This window comes from Hibiscus syriacus, unplaced genomic scaffold (genome assembly GCF_006381635.1).
Source record: "Hibiscus syriacus cultivar Baekdansim isolate YM2019G1 unplaced genomic scaffold, ASM638163v2 tig00000738_pilon, whole genome shotgun sequence".
NCBI classification, from domain to species: domain Eukaryota; kingdom Viridiplantae; phylum Streptophyta; class Magnoliopsida; order Malvales; family Malvaceae; genus Hibiscus; species Hibiscus syriacus.
Genome location: NW_024061816.1, coordinates 160,947 through 184,702, shown reverse-complemented (window position 1 = coordinate 184,702; position 23,756 = coordinate 160,947). Strand labels below are relative to the sequence as shown.

Sequence of the window (23,756 nt, the reverse complement as noted above, 5' to 3'; positions counted from 1 at the left end):
CTTTTGGAACTTTAGTGACGAAAATAAGAACTTACTCAAACATTATTGATTATTTAAGTAGTTTACACTTTTAGTTTTATAAATTCATTGTGCCACATGAAATAAAAATGAAAGTGGTCAAATTTTAATTAAAAAAATAAAGTGATCAAATATTATGTTCTTTGAATTGAATGAGAAAAAATGTACAAAACTTAAACGAAAGTGATCAATCATATAATTTATTTATTTAAAACTTATATGAGGAATTTTTTAAGAGAAAATTGAGTTTTAAATTTTTTATTAGTAAATATTTTTTAAAATATAAGGCAAATTTCCCCCCCCCTAAAAAGTGTTAAAACCTTAAAAAAAAAGTGTCATCTAACCTTGTAAATGAACTGAACGTTTAACGAACCGTTCATGAACCGTGCGGCGGAAAGTTCGTTTATGTTATTTTATTTATTACATGAACGAACATGAACAGGATTTTGATTTATTTAATTAAATGAATGAACACGAACAAATGGCTCGTTCGTTCATTTATGTTTGTGAACGTTCGTTATATGTTCGTTTATGTTCATTCATTTATGTTCGCTCATTTATGTTCATTCATTTATGTTCGAACAAAGGGCAAGTTGAATATGTTACGAAGATTATTGAAGTTGTTTGGACTTCAAGAAGATTGTTTTGTTGAACAAATTAGCTTTAAGACTTTATTATGTTCATATAGCTTATTCATTTGTTGTATTCGAATGAGTTTTTTTTTGTGTTTGTGTTGTTTGTTTATGTTCGTCTATATTCGATCGTTTGTGTTCGTTTACGTTCGTTATATTCGTTTATCATTTAAATGAACGAACATGAACGAACATGAACAATCTATATTCCTTAATGAACGAACATTAATAAAAAAAAAATTGTTCTTTTATGTTTGTGCTCGTTTATTTATTAAATGAACGAACATGACATACCTCCGTTCGTGTGCGTTCGGTTCGTTTACAGGCCTAGTGTCATCTTTTATATTATATATATATATATATAATTATATAAAGAAAAATATAAACTTTTGGGAGTGCCAATTGTCGTATAATAGCTCTGCCAGTGCGAATCGTAAAGGGATACGAAAAAAGTATAATGAATTCTAAAATACATATATAATATTGTTTAATGGAAAAATATTATATTCGGGATTGCTTTAAAATCTGAACTTCCAATCTTATTAGGGTTAGGAAATTTCATTGATAAAATCAGGTATTCATTTGTACTCTAACCTAAATTAAAATATAAATGAAAAAACTTTTCAAAATAAAAATAGTGAAAAATATTTTATATCTAACCTTTTAAAGTACAGATGAATAAATAATTATTAAATAATTAAATTAAAATATAATTATTAAAATCTCATTACCTAAATTTAACATGTGAGTTATGCAAATATAAAACAATAAATTTGATTAGGAATTTCATAATACAAAATTATTTTAGTTTATAATATTAATACATATTGAACTTTTTTGTACTATATGTGACCCTTAAACTGAGAAAATTTATTTAATCCTTTAACCAATAGAATCAAATCGTCATGACGCTTAATTGATAATTTAAGAAACTTACATGATAATCTACAATGTTGATGTGTCATTTCATGATGTTATTGTGCCACACGATGGATGATGATATAGTAAATTTGTGTAATTGATTTTATTTACAAAGTTTGAGGGCCTATTTAATCTTTTTAGAAAGTATAAGGTCTTGTTTAATTTTTTAAAAATTAAGGTATTATTTAAATGTAAAATATAAATAATTACTAAGATATTCAATAAATTAAATATAAATATAAAAAAATTATTAAAAAAAATCAGTTTAAGAACCACATTGAGTGTAAAAAAATTAGGAATCGTATTGAGTTTTTATAAAAGTTTGAAGGTTTTAAATACCATTAAATAAAAAATAATATTGTTAAAATTTTTGAAAATGTGTAAGTTATTTTTTTTATTAATATGGAGTAAGTATAAGACAATATCTATTTAAAAATAACTCTTAACCATTTGACATTAACTGCTCACACCCCTTGTATTCCTGGTGCTCAAACCTGAAACCTCAATGAATAATAACAATTTCTTTACCACCAAGGTCGTTTAGTTCATATAAAAAAATGTGTAAGTTAAAAATATAGATGATGTATTTTTATTTTTCAAATTTTCAAAACAATTTTAATGAAAATATTGAATTTTTATTTTTTTCATATTTTTATTTAAATTTTTCATAAATCATTTTCTAATTTCTACGATCAAATATGTTTTCTTCAATGTTTTTTATTATAAGAAATGAAAATAACATGTATTTTCTGAAACCAAACACACCATAAAGGTTTACTCTTTTATTTTCTAGAATTGAAATTAAAATAAATAATTTGTTAAATTTGATTATTTCAATATACTTTTTAAAAAATATTCAGTTTAAACTATAAATAAACTAAAAGATAAATGTTGAATTTCGTTATCCTAAAGGATGATTTTTTTCACGCTCGACGAGCATTGTTGAATACCAGTAACGATGAGTACTATTAATTTAATTTATAAAAATTTAAAATTCTAAAGGACTCAACGTATAATTATAAATTAGTTAAAAAATTAAAGATAAATTAGTTAAAATAAGATATTTATTATATATTTTTCATAATCATTTTGGATAAACTATATTAGTGACCACCTAATTATTTTCTTTTTCATTTTGATCACCATTTTTGAAATTTTATCAATCAAGTCATTAAACTATTTAAATACATTCAATCAAGTCACTTGGCATTAACAATTAAAGGAAGTGCTGACGTAGCGGTTAATAAAATTTGTATAATTACACGTTTAATCCTTATTACTTTCAATATCTATCAAATTCGTCATAATTTTAAATTAATTCAACATATTTTTCCTCCAATCATATTAACTTCAAAATCTTTTATATTGTAATATTAACAAATGATACACATAGAATTATAATTTGATGATTTTATCATGTGAATTGTCTAATGACTAATAGATTAAAAAATAAATTTTATTAGAATAATATCAATTAATTGTTAGAAATTCATCAATGATAAAAAAAAATATTTTACTTACTTTTTGAAAGAAAATTTTAAAATATATCTGAATAAACATCAAAATTGTAACTCAATCTATATGAGACGTATAGATATAGATATAAAACAATATTAATAAAAATTAAAATAATAGAAAATATTATAAGTATTGTTACTAAAAACAATACCACGTGAAACTTGGTTTATTGTATACATATCGATATCAACTACAAATCATCTCAAACTTGTTTCGTTGTTGATCCATCGATTTTCTTTTTTTCCCCTTATTTATTTAAATCATCAAATTATAATTCAAAATGTGAAGTTATATGATTGGAGGATAAATTTATTGAATTATTTTCAAAATATGACCAATTTGATAAATTGTGTAAGTAATAATGATTAAATGTGTAACTACACAAATTTTATTAACTGTCACGTCAATATTTTCGTTAATTGTTAACGACAAGTGGCTTGATTAAATGTATTTAAATAGTTTAGTGATTTGATTGACAAAATTTCAAAAATAGTGGTCAAAATGAAAAAGACAATAATTAGGTGATCGTTGTTATATTTTACTTAAAAAAGATAATGAAAAATAATATAATAAATATTCTTATTTTAAACTAATATACCTTTAAATTTTTAACTTATTTATAATTATACGTTGAATTCTTAGAATTATAAATTTTTATAAATTAAATTAATAATACTCATCATTACGGTACTCGTCGAACGTTGTAGAATTTTTCTATCCTAAATCACCATTTATGGTAATAACTTAAAATTTCGATAACAATTAAAATATTTAAATCTAGTATTTAAAGCATATTTTACATCCTTAACTATTTAATTTATTATTAGATTTGATCATATTCGTGAAATAAATAAAATAAAATAGTCCATGTAAAAAATAAACTAGTATGACCAACATTAAATATTAAATCTAGTATTTGAAACATATTTTGCATCATTAACTATTTAATTTATTTATTAATTTTTTATCATATTTTTGAAATAAATAAAATAAAATAGTTTTAAAAATAAGAGAGACTTATGCTAGAAGATTTTTTGCAGAAAAAAGGTAATGAAGAAAGGCATAATGCATGTTTTGGTGTTTAAACTATATTGCTTTTCCACTTTGATCTATAAAAACCTTTTTCATCTGAAATTGGTCCCTAAAGCTATACTCCATTACCTACTTTAATATAATGATGTTAAAAAGTCAGACAGTAATTTTTTCTCAACTTGATAATGAATTAACTTGATGTCTTAATACCCAATTAAGTTCATGATTTGACATTGATCAATCAAAAAATAATGTCTTTAAATATCACATGTCACAATTCGATTGGTTTTGAAATATCACAGTAATATTATGCATTAATATGAGAAATTTTTTAAGTTTAGGTACCAATACAATAATTCTTTTTAAATTAAGTATAACTTTGAGAAAATTACCATATTTTCCTTAAACTTTGTATAATAAATTTTAAAAATATATAAATAATTAAAAAAATACTTAAATGTTTAGAAAATTGTGATTAACTTGACTATCATTTGATTGATTGTTAATCCACGTTACCAATATATATTGACACCTACCAATGTTGATCGTCAAATTTTAATTTGTGTTTTTAAAATAATAATTTTTTAAAAATATTATATGTATTGATTTTTTTTAAAAAATTACTTGTTTGTGTGGTGTTTTTTTCGAAAAATCATCGGTGATCGGTATATTTACCGATCTAATATCGATCAGATTATATTTTTCGATCTAATACCCGTAGCAGTAAAACGCGCTCCCTGCCCCGTGTTTTATGCTGATTTGGCGCCACGTGGGGTATAGCGCGCCCCCTGTACCGAGCTATACGCTAACATGGCTTACACGTGGGTATAGCGCGACCCCTGATCCCCGCTATAGTTGTTTATCTGACACGTTGGGTATAGCGCGGCCCCTGCTCAGCGCTATACCTGGGTATGAATTATATTTAGCACGGACACTGGTCCGCGCTATACCTTTATCTGAATAATTACATATAACGCAATGCAGATACCGCCTTATATGCTTATAAATACCCTTAGCTCCCTGTTAAGTTTCTCACATCTCTCTCCTCTAACTTATAAATTAATACAATAATTCCGTCAACGAGTAATAATTCTGGTAATTTTCTCATATTTGATTTGTGTGATTTTTCGTTATAAATTTTTTTATAAATTTTTTTATTATACTTATTGTTTATTATGATTATTTGAAAAAAATATTATACTAATTATTTTCAATTAATTTTTGTGTTTGTAAAATTGAAAAGCATGAGCATAAGTCAAAATAGTTTTGCGGTATAGGTAATAATATAAATTATATTATTTAATTATTTACGTTGATGTGTAAAAAATTTATTGTGTTATATTTTCGTTCATATATAATTTAATTAGGTTTGTTTCAGTTATTTTTTCAGATATAATATTGCCGCACTTTTAAACTCAAAGAATGGCGCGACTTTCAGCTATTATTTATTATGATGGTGAAATTCGAGAAGATGAAACCGTCGTTGTTTTCGTATCAAATGAGCGTGTTAAAATATCATTCAAGAGAAACATAACTCTTGAGGAGCTGATAACGAAGATTTCGAGGAAGATTCATGTTGGAAGTAGTAGAAGAATGTCGTCGTTGCAGTACAGATTTCCAACATCATTGTTGCCATTAACTTATACAGCGTTTGAACTTTCGAACAATGATGATGTTCAAATGATGGTTGAAGCTCAAAGTAATTATTCAGACGCCGCTATTGAGATGTATGCACATTTTGTTCAAGTGCGTGCTGTTCGGGGTCAATCTTTAAGCTCCCACTATGGGCTGGCTGAACAAGTTGATCAAGTTGACAGCCCGACTACAGTAATGTGTAATGATTTTAATGCCATAATGGGGAGACATTCATCCGAAACTCCTTACGATATGTACCGAGGTGGGTCCACGAACAATCCGTATGGCAACACCGCGTCCAGTTCAAGGGGAAGGCATTCATCTGCAAATTTCTTTGACCATATGGAGATGCCATCGACGCAACCATCTGTGCAGTTTCCATTTAACACGATGACTTCAAGCTCCAAGGGGAGGCATTCGACTGCGAGCTTTTTCGATCTCAATGTCGATATGCCTTTCAGTTCAAGGGGTAGGCGTGCAAGTAGTAGGTTATTCGACCTAAATGTGAGAGCATGGAGGAACCATCATCTCCACCAGAAGAACCGCTTCGTGAGCCTGGTGCGGATGGTGCTGAGACTGGACTATTCATTCACCCAAATCACTGCAATTCAACTCCGATGATGATGAAGTTCCAGGAAATGTGGCACAAACTAACCCTCCTGCACACATGTATGAAGCTGATTATGGTGCAATGTACGGCCAGAATTTGCGGATATGCCTCATCTCGGTGACTATGGATATTACTCATCAATAAATAATGGTGAGTTATCTTTAGGCATGGAGTTCTCAAGCAAAGAAGAAGCGATGATGGCTATAAAAAATTACAATATCCATAATTATGTTCAGTCCAGAGTCAACCGATCCACGACCGAAAAATATGTATGCTACTGTGCCAGACGCGAAAACGGATGCAATTGGATGGTTCGTATATCAAAAAGAAATAGGAAAAACAACATATGAGAACTAACAGTATACAACGGTCCTCACACATGTTTGTTGGAGGGGTCAACCAAGATCATCCCAACTTGGACTCTGAAGTGATATGCCAAGCCATCATGCCCATGGTAAAAGCAAGCTCTTATATAGCTTTGCAGTGTTGATTTCACTTATACAATCGCAGTATGAGTACACTGTCTCCTATAAAAAATCTTGGTTGGCAAAACAAAATGCCATTGTCAAACTTCATGGCGAATGGGATGCATCTTACAACGAACTTCCAGGCTGGTTTAGACTGGTACGGAGGTTGAATCCTTGGATAATTGTGGACTTCGAAACCTCCTATGTATACCATAATGATCGAGTTCTCCGCGATCGATACCAATTCTACCGGGTTTTTTGGAATTACCCACAGTGCGTTAATGCTGCCAAATACTGCAAGCCTGTGGTCTAGATCGACGGAACTTTCTTGTATGGAAAATACAAGCAAGTTTTATTATTGGCAGTTGTCCAAGATGGCAATCGCAACATTCTTCCCGTTGCTTTTGCTCTTGTCGAAGGAGAAGATACAGATTCTTGGGCTTTTTTCCTCCGAAATTTACGTGCACATGTTATCACGAGGGAAAACATCTGTGTCATTTCAGACCGCGGAGCTGGGATCAAAGCAGTAATGGAGTCTTTGGGTCCAATGTGGCAACCACCCTTTGTCCAACATAGGTATTGTCTCTGACACATTACTGCGAACTATCATGGAAGGTACAAGAAGAATGATGAGTGTCAATTAATTGTGCGCATGGGTAAGTGAAACTGATGTAGTTTGTTTTCTTTCAATCATTTTAATTTTGCAAAGAAAGCAAGTTAGTAAGTTATTCATTTTTGATCAGGTTACGAACTACTTCCTCGAACGTTTGAATCAATGCTTCAAGATTTGCGGGCGAAGAACGAGGAAGGATACGATTACATCATCCTCATCGATAAAGAAATATGGACGAACCATATGATGGTGGATATCGATATGGACACATGACGACCAACTTGGCAGAGGCAATCAATTCAACTTTAAAGGGTGCACGTCACTTACCAGTAGCGGCTTTGGTAAAGACTATATTTTCGTTTGGGGGTGCTTTTTGCGAAGCTCGGGGGACAAGCTCAAACCTGGATGCAAGGCGGTCATGTCTATTACCCTAGATTAGTTGCAAATCTACAGAAAAAATTGATGCATCAAATAAATGTCTGTAACATGCTTCTCTAGAAGGCATGAAATGTTTCGTGTCACAGAGTTGCCGCGACCTCTTCAAGGGATTGAAGTTGTGTCGTTAAGGGTAAATCTAAGGGACAGAACGTACGACTGCGGGTTTTTTCAAGCTCTTAAGTATCCATGCTCTCATGTGATAGCAGCTTGATCGCATACACGTTAAGACTATAACCATTTTGTGGATCCCGTATACCTACTATCTGAAGTTTTTAAGGTATACGAATTTGAGTTTCCCCCATAGGTAATGACAAAGACCCTGATGAGGTTCAAGATTGGCTTCCGATTGTACCAAATCCGAGTTTATTGAGGGAGCGTGGTGGTCCAAAATCCAATCGAATTCATTGCGATATGGATATTCGAGAAAGATCTAGACCAGACAGAAGATGTGGGCATTGTAGAAACCCAGGACACATTAGAAAAACATGTCCACTTCTGTTGCCATCAAGTAACAATTGATGAGGAAATGATGTATTTGTTTATCAAATAATAATTCTTGTACTTTGATTTGCATTTACTTCAAGTTAATGTCATTCGATAATCGCTGATGAAGATTAAAAAAATGAACACAATCATTATATTTTATCAAACTAATAACAATTTGGTATTTGAATATAATTTTAAATACAACAAACTTACAATAAGAATTAAATAGTAAATGATAACCAAATTACAATAACTGATATTAAATGGTAATAAATAAAATTAACTAAATACATTAAAAAAGTCCAACAAATTTAACAAAATAAAGTAAGTATTAAATGAGAAATAATAAAAAATTATAATTTAACAAAATAAAGTAAATACAAATATAAACAAAATCTATCGATGACTGCGATGCGAATGTGTTCCACAGAGCAGTGTATGTCGGTCTCGAGGAGGATTTCTTCGTATCACTGGTTCTGACTCCTCGCTGTCGTCATCATCACCGTCGTCGTCATCGTCGTCCTGAGCAGGTACATTAGGTTGATGAGGAGCTGATGACGATAAAACACCTCCATAGAATAAGGACCCTGGAGGTGTATGACTGATTATCCCACCGGCCTGCGAAAACTGGGAAAACTTATAAAACCCAGACATCGTTGAGTGTGAAAATTGTACAAGAGGTGTCTGTGCTGCGGCCATGGGTGATGAGGCTGAACCCACCAGATATCCAGTATATGAACCCCAAGTCGGATCTACAAACATAGACCCATAATAGCCTCCAGGAGGGGTCATCTGTGACGGTGGCGGCGGCGGGGTCATAAAACCAGGTGAAGGTGGCGACGGCGGTATCTGGTAATGGACAGGAGGCGGCATCATATATGGTTGCGGTGGCTGCTGTGAAGGTCCTGCTGGTGCAGTTGAGGATGAACCGGAAGCACCTGCTCTCCGTCCACGAGTCGGGGGATGATGGTACTGTGTCGGTGAACGTCTCTGTCGACGTCGCGGAAAGGTCTGCCCTTGTGCATCCTCGGAAAGCAGAAACGATTTCCTTTTACTATTGAACCACTTATAATAAGCTTTAGAAACACTCAAGAGGTCAAGTAAATGGGCTCTCTACAGGGAAGGCGTCGATGTCGATTCTCCCACAACACGACCCACTCATGATGTCTCACCAGCCAATCTGTATCTGTCTTGCTGCGTCTATCTAAGCTATACAACTCCTCCATATTGCGATGTGCTTCCGGAATTGGTTGAAAACAAACAAACTGCCGGAGCACGCGATCAGTAGAGTGCCACTCGACGGTCGCATAACAGATCAGAGGGATCATCGCCATATAAACATCTGATGGGCCCCTCAACTCAGGTGGGATCACCGCCCTCACATCATCAGTACAATATGGCACTCATTCAAACTAAAACAAATATTATATAATTTTTTATCAAAATAATAATCTAATTATATAACTATAATCTAAAATCGATTTTAAACATTAAAATTCATACATGTGTGACAGCCTTCTGATCGATTAGCACCCTAATTTTTTCTAAATCATCAAGTAGCTCCTGATTTTTCCTATCAGAAGACCACCTATTCAAGGAAAAAATGTATTATAAGCTGTATAAAATTATTAATATACAAAATCAGTTTTATAATTACCTCAGAAGTAGTGGAATACGAATGGGTTCTTCACAACGGGACATAAAAAATGGCAATCGATACCATGCCCAAGACTGCAGTAGCAGGAGACATCCGCCGATAGCATTACGCCTGTAGTCAGTGGCTCTACACATCTCCCTGTACAGCAAAGCCAAAACTGTCGAGCCCCAACTGAATGATCCGGCCAGACGAAAGTCGCTAAGATGTCGCAACCACATGTAGTGAACAAGGTTACGCGATTTGTCCGGCATCAGCAACCCTCCTATCAACTACAATATGCATGCCCGTGCATACATCTTAACTTCATCCTCATAGGTGTTTGCGCTCAACTCCCAAAAATTGGCATCTAACCAATTTAACGGTATCATACATTCGATAAAACTTTCCGGGACACGTCCTAGATTATCCCGGCACAAAGTAGTCCAGGAACCCTGCGAGATCTCTGATATCACATCTCCATCCACCGGAAGCCCTAGGTGCATAGCAACATCCTCAAGTGTAATCGTGCACTCTCCGCACGGAAGATGGAATGTATGGGTCTCCGGCCTCCACCGCTCTACTAAGGCATAAATAAGGTCTGGTTCTATCTTACAATGACCCTGATATCTACCTATGTAACCAAATCCAGCCTCTACTAAATACGGCAAGACACAGCTATGTATCAATAACTTAAGATTCCTAATAAAAGGATTTAATACACGGTCCTTCTCCTAAAATTAAATAATTACACAAATTAATTCTTAATCTAATAATCATGCATTAAATAAATCAACAAATTATTAAAAATAATTTAAATTAAAACGTTAAAATGTTATCGTATTAGCAAAGTGTCAAGATATATGATTTCCATCTAAGCGAAGTATACCGTCTTCCATTATATATCTGCAAAAAAATTATATTAGTAAAATATTAAATAAGTAAAATGCTTAAATAAATTAAATACATAATATTAAAAATATTATAAAATATACCTTAAATAAAGAGAGTATTTGAGAGAATTTGAGAGAATATGGTGTGATGAAAGTAATAGAGGATGGGGTATTTATAGGGAGAATTGGGGGGTAATTAAAGGTATAGCGTGCCCCCTGTACCGTGCTATACCCCACGTGTCAGATAAATAACTATAGCGTGGATCAGGGGCCGCGCTATACCTACGTGTAAGCCATGTCAGCGTATAGCGCGGTACAGGGGCGCGCTATCTAAATCAGCATATAGTGCGGGGCAGGGAGCGCGCGCTTTACTGCTACGGGTGTTAGATCGAGAAAAATAATCTGATTGGTGTTAGATCGGTAAATATACCGGTCACCGGAGATTTTTCGAGAAAAACGTATGTTTGTGTTACAATTTTTTAAATCTATGTTTTTTTTTTAATTTTTACATTTTCTAAAATTGAGATAACTTTTCATTTTTTATAATCTTTAATAACTTTTTTCATATTTTTGAATTTATATTTAGATGCTTTAATTTTTAATAAATGAATTTTCTCTTTTATTTTCTATTACTTTTTTGCTCTTTTAAAAATTTATCTTTTTTAATTTTTAAAATTTGTATATATTTATTGGATAAATTATGCGTTTAGCACTTAAACTATCAATTTTTGTTTGTTTTTATCTAAACTTTCAATTTTTTAAAACCATATCTAAAGTTTATTTTTTCTTTCATTTTAGTACATCACCGTTAAAAACTTTAGTTTTTGTTTCATTTGAGTACCTTCATTCAAAATTAATGTTAAGTTTTGAAAAATATTGAAAGTTTAGGTACTAAAAAGGGCCAAAACGGTTAGTTTAGGTAATAAACGAGTTAAGTTTTTAACGACGAGGTACTAAAATGAAATAAAAATTAATCATTAGGTGTGATTTAAAAAATGAAAATTTAGGTGCTAAAATAGACCAAAATTGATAATTTATGTACTAAATCTGTAGTTTACCCATATTTAATGGAGGTTGTATATTACATTCTAGTTAGCTGAAAATGTTATAATATGCTTTAGTCGGTTTCAATGAGATATAAATTTTAGATTGAAGTGGGCAATGAAATATAACTTTAGTATCAATTTGTCTACTAAAAAGGAAATTTAAGAACATAAGAGAAAACGGTATAGTTCAAGGACTAAAACATACATTAAGCCAAAGAGATCTAGCAAAGCAGTCCTTGATTGCAATATTCAAAAGTACTTATAAATAAATAAATAAATAAAGTTGGGTGCTAACTGCTAAAGCAAACGCATTAGTTCTGCCTTATATCATTTTTGGACAGCAAAGACATCGACTGAACAGTGAACCAACTGACCAAAGACGCAAGATCAACCTTACAATCCCACGCGCTATTTTAATCACTTGCCAACGTGGCATTGTGTAAACGAATCGTGTAATCCACTGCTAATGTTATGTTTGCTTTTAGAATCGAATTCCCCATCTGTCCACCAAACGGAGCATGATCGCGACAAAAGTCGGCGTTCTAATACCCATTTTTTAAGGTTTAATTACATTTCTAAGACGGAAAACATTGTTTACTTACGTTAACTTCCTGTTGGGACCAAAGAAAATTGAAGGGGGAAAAAAAGCGAAAAGAATAAAGAAAACCAGAGAAAACGAAAGAATTCTTTGCTTTTTCCAAGCTCTTGACAGTAACTGATTCATCCACGAACCTCGATTCCCTCTCGAATTCTGGGGAAAAAAACGGTTTATCAACTTCCAATTTGCTCAAAAACTGCACATCCCATGTGATATATATATGCATATCTTGTATTATCCATTATTCAAACCTTTTAAAGGCTTCGGCTTTGATTAAACCAAGGTCTCAGAATATTTTTATTTTGTTTTTAAATGTTGGGTTTTGAAGCAGATTGGTGTTAGTGAGCTGGGTTTTTTTGTCTTTTCGTTTTGGGTTGTTGAGTTGGGATTTTACTGGTGTTTTGTAGGGAAAAGTTTGGGGGTTCAAGTTGTAAGATGGGATTGTGGTGAATTTTGTGAAGATCTTGAAGGTGAATTTTGTGAAGATCTTGAAGGTGGATTTGAGGAGAAGAATGGAGCCTCCACAGGGATTTTTGTATACTTTAGGGAACTTTATCTGCTTTCTGCCTTACTTCGTTGGCTTGCTTCTATTAGGCACAATTAAAGGTTAGAGTCCCTAAACTGGTGCTTTGAGGATATGTTTTCCATTTGATTGTTATTTAGTTGCAGAATTATACTGTTGATTCATAGTTTTTTTCCTTTATAAACTGTAAAGTGGAGATTATCAGAGTGATTAAATGCAATGCCAATGCATATATGGCGAATCATAGGTACTGAACTAACCAATTCTAAACTTCTAATGCGCTGTTAATCTTCAGGAATCATTCTCTGCCCTCCGGTATGCATTGTCATCATGGTCGGAAACTCGTCGATCATATTAGGCCTTCTGCCGTATCATTGTTACTTCACTTATTATAGCATTGTGAGGTGATTTTCCTTGATCCTTGATTTCCCCATTTGCGATGTATTCTATTTCTTACTTATCTTAATTTCGTTAATTGGCAGAGCTAAACTATTAGGGCCATTTCTGAAGCTTGTTATCTTCGTATTCCTACCTATCGTCTTGATACTGGGGGTGGTTGTTGGCATTGTTGGAAGTATCTTCGGGGGAATACTGTACGGCTTTCTTTCTCCAATATTTGCCACTTTTGATGCTGTAGGAGAAGGAAAGACCGATGTGTTTTTCCACTGTTTTTATGTAAGATTTATATTTAGGTTCATTTCTACATATTATTAACTTCCTTGCATCATAATATGGGGACTTATATATTGGCCTGTTTTACAGGATGGTACTTGGAGCACTGTCAAGGGCAGCTTCACTGTTGTGAAGGATTTCTGTGATGTTTGTTTCCACTCCTACAACTCGTTTATGGAAGACCTGCAACAGAAAGAGCCTCCAAATGGACAATACTACGAGATAAGGTTAGATGCAAACTTCTCTTTTCTTGTTTTAAGTCATGTTACTGTCATGCCCAAGATTGGCAATCATGTGCACTAAATGCTTTCGGATGGTTCAAAGTTTATGTTAGAGTTGTGCGACTCGGATTCTGTTTGATCCGGCCCGAAAGCTCGAGGTGCAACTCATTTGTTAAAGAAATAAAATAGAAGGCAAAATTGAGGATCTATGGGGGCTAAGGTCCGGACCTATTGAGTCTGTACAGATTATACTTCTACTCTTAGATGTTGGTTAAGAGTAATAAACTCAGTTTGAGTAGATTTCTTTCTATGCAAATTTCTTTTGTTACTTATTCCTATACATAGATACTAGGGTTAGACGGGAGCTGATTAACCCTTGAATCGCTTATAGTCACAATTCTCTTGTACCCTCTTTTTCAACATAGTGAAACCTCCTCCTCTACCCGTGGTTTTTCCTGTTTAGGGATTTCCATCTAAAATCTGTTTATTTTATTATTTTTTTCTTATTGTTTTACAGCCGTTTCTACTGTCGTTACCGATATCTAGTATTACAGTTTATATGACAAAATAGCATCTATGAGCTAGTTTGTTCAAAGTTGAAATTGTAGAAGAAATTTAGTGAACTATGTTCATGAATGTGGAGAGTTTTATGACTGCTTGCTATTTAGGTTCCTATACGGTAGGAACTTAAGCTTTGTGGGGTTTTCTTTTTTTTCAGGATATAAATCCTTTCTCAGATCAACTACTGAGCTTTTTATGAACTTCATTGCAGAATCCTTTATCTACTTCCTGCTCTAATAGCTGCAGTGCTTGGTTCCATGGCCGATTTTCCTGTGATTTCACTTATTGCTCTATGCAAAAGTCCTTACATGCTCTTTAAAGGGTGGCATCGATTATTTCATGACCTTATAGGTCGAGAAGGCCCTTTCTTGGAGACAATATGTGTACCATTCGCAGGCCTTGCTATCTTACTCTGGCCACTGGTTGTTGTTGGGGCAGTGTTGGCTCGATGGTCTCTAGTATCTTCCTTGGTGCCTATGCCGCGGTGGTTGTTTACCAGGTTTATATCTTCTATGTAGTTTTAGTTCCTTTGCTTAGTCTTCCAATAAAACATAATCTTCTGTTGATTTTCATTCGAATATGGATGCAGAACTTCATAAATGCCAGCTATATAAGTTGTTGAGCTTGGTTCTGATGAATTGTTTGACATTTGAATTATGAGATCTCATTGATTTCAGATTCGTTGTAAATTTATGCTCCGTTTTCTTCTCTGAATGCGACCAAGTGTGTTTTAATGGAACCTGCAGCAGCACGATATAGACCATATTTTCTTGGTCCTTTTTAACATTCAACATATAACTTGCCTGTGTGTGCTTTGATTTGCAGGAATCCTCGTTTTGGTTCGGGCTTTGTTACGTTGTTGCTTCCTTGTCCATATATGATGAATACAGCAACGATGTCCTCGACATGCCAGAAGGATCTTGCTTGCCCAGGTTTCATTCAGCATTCCTCTCATTACATTATAAACTTTGGAAAATTTTGTTACGAGCTTTCTCTTACGAACAGGCCTCAGTATCGTAGAAACAGAAGGGGATCCATCCCTAGATCTGATTCCCTTAGACCCCGTCCTCCTGCCCGCATTGATTCGCTTACAAATACGAGGCTTGAGTTGAATCCACTCGAGGTGACTCGTTTGCTTGTGGCTTCCTTCCCTTGGAATAAAACAAGAATTTTATATTTTATTGTAGTTGCCCTGGTAAAATAAGTTTGCTTATGATTAGTGCAGCTACTCGAGGGCTTATTTGACCAGTGCCGTGTAAACGGCGAGAAACTGGTTTCGGAAGGTCTGATAACTTCTAAAGACATTGAAGAAGCTAAGTCTATCAAAGGAAGTAGAGTGGTCAGCATCGGCTTGCCCGCTTATTGCTTTCTTCAGGCACTCTTGCGCTCCGTGGAAGCTAGTAAATCGGGCATATTGTTGAGTAAGTAAAGTTGTTCCCTTCTTGTGCCCCCGAAGAAGAGTTGCTTGTTGGCAGATTACGAGCTTTCAAATGGCTTTGACAGCATGAAAGGAATTGCTTTTATGTAGGTGACAATACGGAAATAACAGCCACAAACCGACCGAAAGACACCATCTTTGATTGGTTTCTTAACCCCTTTTTGATATTGAAAGAGCAAATCAAAGCAGAGAATCTTTCCGAGGAAGAAAAGGATTACTTGGGCAAACTAGTGTTGCTGTGTGGTGATCCAGCATGGTTGAAAGATTTGAATATCGGATCTCCACCAGAATCCGAGCGTAAACGAGCCGAACTTTGTGCATTAGCCCGACGGTGAGAATGAAACTAATAGATTTTCTTTCTTGACATTCGGGTAATGCCTTCCTAATCTAACCCCATCAGTTTATGCTTTGCAATGAAGGTTACAAGGGATTACCAAATCGGTTTCTAGGTATCCGACTTTCAGGCGTCACTTTGAGAAACTTGTCAACTCACTATCCGAGGATCTCTCGAAAAAGGACAGCGGCGGTAGCGGCAACAGCAACAGCAGATCAAGTAAGGGGGATCATCGTCCAGCTCAGCGATCAAAGAGCTCCATTGCTCGGCTATTTAGCAACAATTCTTTCAAGGGGAGTACAAGCTACAACATGTCCGATCAAGAATCACAAGCAGTTCTTGGCAGGGATGTACAAATCGAATAATGTAGGACTAGGATGTTAATGCCGGCGAATAGTCATTTCCGCCGGCTGGATTTTAGCCTTTTTGATCGCTCATTTCGAGCTGCTGATGCTTCGGGGTGTTTGACGAACAAGTGAAAGTAACCGTGGATGAAGACACTAATTCCTTGGACATGACTGCTTTGTATTCAGTTTGATTACATAGGGATGATATGTTTCACAATGTAATGTAACATAACATATACATGAATTTGGTAAGGGATGTATTCATTTCATAATGCTATGTATCATACAAGTACATGGATCATGTAAAATCATAATAATTACATTTAGAGTTCTAACTCTGAGTGACTTCGGTTATTAAGGGAGTGTTGTTCTTCCTTGAAAGTTTTAGTTCGAATAATGTATGTCTTGTCAACGATTGAGAAAGATTATGAATAAATATTACTATTTGTAATGACTTTAAATCATTCAAAAAAAATCTATCATTCTTTTTTAATTAATAAAATTTATCAACACTAGTTTTATTTTACAAATAATTTAATTAAAATTAAAACATAAAAATTAATTAAAAATATCCTTATAAAATTAGGTAAAAAGGTATATAATAAAATCATAAAATAAAAAAGTAAAAATTATACTAAAGGTCATTAAAATTTTAGGGTACTTTTATTTTACTCATCGAACTTTTAAAATTTATATTACAATCATTATATTTTTATTTACTTTCATTACCGTTATTGTCATTGGTTGCCCTTAAGAAAAGCTAACGGGACATGTTAAAAAATCTAGATACATTTCTAATTTCTCTACTTCCAAATTGGCAGTATTTGTTCCTTCTTTTGTCGTTATGTCTATCGTTGTCCAATGATTTCTCTAATAAAATGATCATCAAACTATTTTTCTTCTCTTTCTTTCCTTTCTTTCAAATTCGTCCGAAAACCTTTCAATCTCCTCAAATCTCAAATCAAAATTAAAAGTTAAAACCTTTTTCTTTGTCACTGTCAATAGTCGGATCAACTTACAACCGAACTATGTTAATCTTTTGACCAAATAGAACATTTCTACCGTTACAATTGGTCGACAATCGCTCCACGTCAATTTCTTCTTGAAATGATTACGCAATAATATCTCCGACATTAAAATTTTTCTAAAATCTTTTCAAAACACATTACCTTTCATTCACATATCGTAGCATAATTCTCATTTGTTCTTTATTTGATACATCACGCGACTCACCTACCAATAAAGAAAACAACTCATCTTGATTATTTCAATTATGACATTTATTGTTTCTACTGCAGCGACATATGCAAAGTATTTTTTAGTATCTGAAGAAGTTAACCGATGATTTTCTAGAGTACTTCTTAGAACAACTTTGTTTATTACTTCATTATAATCACCAACAAACTTAAGAAGTTCAAGAAATTGTCTTAATTGATTGAATAGATAGACTCATCATGTCCTCTAAATGCTAGATCTTGTCTCAAAAGAAATCGAACACAATCAACGGAAGCAATTAATATATTTTCTAGCAAGTTGTAATAAAAAAAAAATTAAATTTACATTATTCGTAAAAGTATAGAATGAAATAAACATTGAAAATAGCGGATATGCATTATTACAATAAAAAAATTAAAGAGTGTCAACACAACTCTATGAACGAAAACAATAAACTTATTAATCTATCGTAGACAATAACAATAATTATATCGAAATTTAAAATCAACCCAATATCTTTAATAATTCTAAATATTAAAAAACACAAACTTATTATTAATATCAAATAATAATTTTAAAAATATTAAAACACTGAAAGCTCAAAGAAAATTTAATTAACTTCACCTCGATGCTAGAATGCGATTTGATTTGTCTTTCTCCTTAAAAATGGTAAAAACTATTAATCTGAAAAATAAAATTATTTTACCTAAGGATGATTATCGGGGAGGAGAAGAATGAGTGTCGTGGATTGAAAACTTGAGAAGGGATTTTAAAATTTTTATTATGAAATGTTTTATAAAATAAAAAGGTAAGATTAAAATGGAGTAAAGGTCATATATAGTTAAATTTTAAAAAGTAAAACATTTAAAGAGAGTGAAGGTTGATTTTTTGTGGGTAGGAAAAGTAATTTTTAAGATTTTCATTATTATTTTTTTAAAAAGGTGTGACTTATTTTATTAAATATATAAAATAAAAAAAAATCACGAGTGCATACAGTAAAAAAAATTCTTTTGTTAACTTTTTTTTCTTAGCGTGGGATTTTAAAATTTTGAGACTCTATGATATATCACAAGCTATATTTATTAGCGGACAGACTTGAGTTTATATTAAGAGTGACACGATGATGGTTAGGGATGGGCATAGGTTGGGTTGGGTCGGGTTTTGATCTACTCGACTCGAGAATAAGGAATCTTCCACATAAGATTCAACCTGACCTGACCCGATCGAAACAAGATTTCACCCGACCCGATCTGATCACGACCTGATATATAACTTAAAAATCCGATTCGATCCGAAATAATAAAAATTATTATTTTTATTCAATAAAAACAATGACTTAATTAAAAAATAATATATAGAGGGGTATTATTATAATTATTTATAAATATATAAGGTAAAATTATTTTTTTCAGATCCGGTTGAGTTGAATATTTTTCATCTTAAACCCGAACCGACTTAAACATCACATTAAAAAAATCTGACCCTACCTGAACCCGAAATTAAAAAAAAAATCGATCGAATTGGGTCGGAACCCGTCTGAAGGCATGCCCATCCCTAATGATGGTTGTTCACCAATTGACCTCTCAACTTCATATGTCCACCGTTGGTTTTAGCGTAAGTTCAACGATTACTTCATACTTATTCTGATTTTCGAGTACATATGATATGTGAACTTGACTGCTCAAACTTTATCTCAGTTTACTTCAGTTATTCTTATATCTTTATTTTATAGTTGTGAATCATCGGATTATATTTTAAATATGATATTTATTGATTCCATTAATAATGATTCAATCGAATATGCGTTATTTAAAAATAATTATTTTAAAAAAATAAAATATTTAAAATTTAAAATAAAAAATATATAATTTATACACGTATTTTCTCTATCAACCTCTTAAAAAATTATCTTAAAAAATATCTTTTTTGAGAGAATTTTTGTAGAAAAGGAAGCCCCCGTTTTGCAACAGGTGGAAGCATAATCAAGTTTTGCCGACTCTATCTGCAGCCTCTCCTCTATAAAGTAATTGTTCTCACTTTCCACTTTAATCTCCAGAAATTTCCCTCAAAATTCCACTGATAAGTAAGGTTACCAATAACTTTTACTAGTTTATTTTTTGCGAATCTCCTCCTATCTTCTTCGGCTTTTCCCCCATCTCTGGTTTGTTCATTTCTCCCCTTTTTTGGCTCCATTTTTTCGCTTTTTGAGGCTGAGATTTTTTTTTGGTATGCATTACAATGTTCGGATTCTTTTACATATCATGTAATAGTAGGGTTTGATTTTGTCTTTTTGTTTCTGGGTTTGTTTTACTGTATTAATCTAATCAAAGATATGGTTTTTTGTAGGTGCTATTTTTAGAGTTATATATATGTATATATGTATATGTAGTATGAATTTGGGTTTTGTCTCTAGCTGTTTTAAGTACACTTGGGTTGTTCTGGAAATTTGGAGCACAGAATCATCTGTATTTTTAGTTTTACTGATGTAAATTGTTAAAGCTAGAAAGGTATTATATGGAGTGTAATAATTGCGCCGAGTGTCGGATCAACGATTGATCCACCATGTTGTTGAACTGTTAAATTATTGTAAGTTGAATGGTTTAAACTCACATGATGTGAAAATATTGTAAGGCGAGTGCTTTAAACTCGTATGATGTGTTTTGTTCATTCCATGTTTGTATTATGATGCGTATCTGGTTAGTTGGGAAGGAAATGTGATGTATATGGATTTTGTTTTGGTGTTGATTGATGCAAGTGAAATTGTACAAATTGCATTTGTATTTAGATGTTATTGGCCCGAACATGTTGGTTTCGAGTATAATAAGCCAGTAGCTAACTCAGGGTTATGCTGGATTTATATTTTGATGTCGATGTAAGTTGGCACTGCTCAAATTGTATTTGTATTCAGAGGTCATTGATCCGATCGCGTTGTTTCTTGTTCAATACGAAAGTAGTTAATTCGGGGAAGAGAAGAATTGTCATTTTGTTTAGGATTTTAGTTTCAATGACGGTTAGGATACCCTTTATATATCTTTCTGTTGAATGCATGGTTTGATGTTTTGTTTCAATAAACATCTTGCTGTAAAATTTTCGTGCGACATTCTTGTTTGAGCTTAATGGTAATCCATGGATGATTTAGACTTTCAAAACTTAATTATGTTGCTTTCGCAGGAAGCAAATTATCTTTTGGCTGCCGATGGTCAATTTTCAATCCGGAAATGTCATTGGAAGAAGTTTTGAAGTTTGTTTTTCCTTTCTTAGATGGCATAGACCTCGCAGCATGCATGCTGGTGTGTAAGCAATGGAGACACATAGCAAAAGATGATTACTTTTGGAAATGTGTATGTGCAAAGAGATGTCCTTCGACTTGCAAACGCCCCAATCCGCCTACTGCAACCTATTGTAAACTGTATCAATTGTTTTATAAACAGCAGCATAGGCGAACACTTCCCCCTCCAAGGCTTTCCTTTGATGAATTGGAATTCTTCATTGACATTTGGACTGGAGATGAATTGATTTTCTCCGAAGTTGTCCCCGGTGCTGTCCTCCAGAGAGGAATGCAGATCCCACCTGTTGGAATCTGCGACATGCTCAAGTTCATCTCGAGGGTCCCGAGTACAAGCTGACCTTACCTGTTGACCCGAGGTTCACCATTCCTGTGAGACAGACTGCAAGTGTTTCGGTGCTTGTGGGGCGGAAGGACTCAAAAAGGGTTGCTCGCATAATCAATAAATCACCATTCCGTACAGCCTCCAGAGCTCTAGCTTTCGATTACCTTGTCTTCTCTCCTTATTATCCCTTTATTTCGACAATCCGGGCATGGGTCTCTTTGCTTTTTGATGAAGACAGAAGCAACGGTGTCGTCGACGTTTTCGGCATTGAGATGGACTTCTCTGAGGAAGCCAATTCCAAAGAAGAGGTACTGTGGCTATTGGACATGCTTGATTGGAAATGAATGGTGGAAAGCTTGGTGGTAGCTAGGAGCATAGGTGCAGGCACAGAGAAGAAAAATATACATGATTGTAGATGTAAACATATACAGTTCTAGGTGTGTACTAAAACCATATATATATATATATATATCTTAGATGTGTACTAAAAATTTTAAAAATAGATAAAAATCCAAATATTTTAAATATTTAAGAAATATTATAATTATAAATTTAATTTAAATAAATAAAGACAAAGTCAATTATTAGAAATAAGTTCATTAATTTGCAATTTTTATAAAAGATTATACTTGAATATTATTCGTCTTTGATGTTTTTTAATTATAAATAATGACATGGCCTAACTAAAATTTTCTACCGTCGGAATTATCTTTTATCATTTGGGTAAAGTATGGTATTCTATTGTTATTTGTTGAGTTTTTTAATTATTAAAAATTATAAAATAAATTTTTAATTATAGAGTATTATTTTATTAAGTCTTTTGACTATTAAAAATTATAAAAATGGTCACTTAATTATTCATATATTGTAAACTCATTTTTTCTATTAAAAAATTGAAGATAGTCTGAGTTAGATATTAATCTATCGACTGAGATATAATAAAATTATATTTCAGAATCTCAAAAGATTATCATATCTCAATTAACATACGTCAAACTTAGACGACCTTTAATTTTTTAAAATAAAAATATGAGGACCTTTAATTTTTTAAAATAAAAATATGAGTTTGGAACATATGAATAGTCGAGTGACTGTTTTATAACTTTTAATAGTTGGGAGACACAACAATGCAACACCATATAGTCGAAGAATCATTTTGTAACTTTTAATAGTTGAGAGACTCAACAAAATAATATTCTATAGTCGGACTTTTTTTGTACTTTACCCTCATAATTTTGACTAATATAATTTAAAAATATTTTGGGTTAAATGATATACTTCATTATTACTTTATACTTATAAATTATTTTTATTCAGTGCTTAAATTATATCTTAAATTAGTTTTTGGTGTCTAAATTATTTTTCGTTAAAGATAGGTGGTAACGTTTTCAACATTACTCTTTTAGGTGTTTGTACTATAACCACCGTTAAATTTGACTATTATCTGACATGTGTCAAACATATAAAATTTTAATTTTTTTATTTAAAAACAATTAATATTATAATTAAAAAACCAAAAAAAATATTTTCTCTACTACTTATCACCCATTGTCAGTCTGTAATCGTTATCGTTAACACCATAAAAAATAATATAATATTAAATTAATTATTTAAATTATTATAATATACTTTTATTTTATAGGACATATGTTTAAGTTTTCACTCATAACCCTAAATATGTCTAAGAAGACTCTGATGGAGGATAATGACAAACAATCGATCATAAATTAAAATGAAAAGAAAAAAATAATGAGATTATTTTTTTGTATAATTGTTGGTACTATACTCATTGATCAATTAATATGGATCGAGTATTCTAGAGATATATTATAGGAAAACCCATTTTAATTTAGTTTGTTCTATTTACAGTGTCAGAATTCAAACTTTTGACGTTACTTAAAAGATATATCTCACCTCATTAAATCATCTTGTAATTGGTAATATAATTAATTTTTAATTTTTAGTTTGTATATTTTAATTTTAAAATAGAGGATAAATTATGTGTTTATTACTAAAACTATCAACTTAGTCTGTTTAGCACCTAAACTTTAATTTTTCAAAGCCATAGTTAACGTTAGTTTTTGTTTCATTTTAGTATTTTGTCGTTAAAAACTTAACGACACTGTATTTTTTATTGATAAATTACATAATTAATCACTCAACTATCTACTCAATCTTATTTTGGAACTAAAGTTTAATTTTTTTTAATTTAAGTACTTAACTTTCAAATTGCTCCTATTTTAATCACTCTATTTTATTCTATTAATATTTTTTGTGAAATGAAATTTTTATTA

The 23,756-nt window shown here is 32.3% G+C and overlaps 2 pseudogenes; both read left to right on the top strand.

Annotated features, from left to right (window-relative positions):
- Window positions 1-12,573: 12,573 nt before the first annotated feature.
- Window positions 12,574-16,908, top strand: LOC120212739 (annotated as a pseudogene).
- A 2,979-nt stretch (window positions 16,909-19,887) lies between these two features.
- LOC120212759 lies at window positions 19,888-21,851 on the top strand (annotated as a pseudogene).
- Window positions 21,852-23,756: the final 1,905 nt, after the last annotated feature.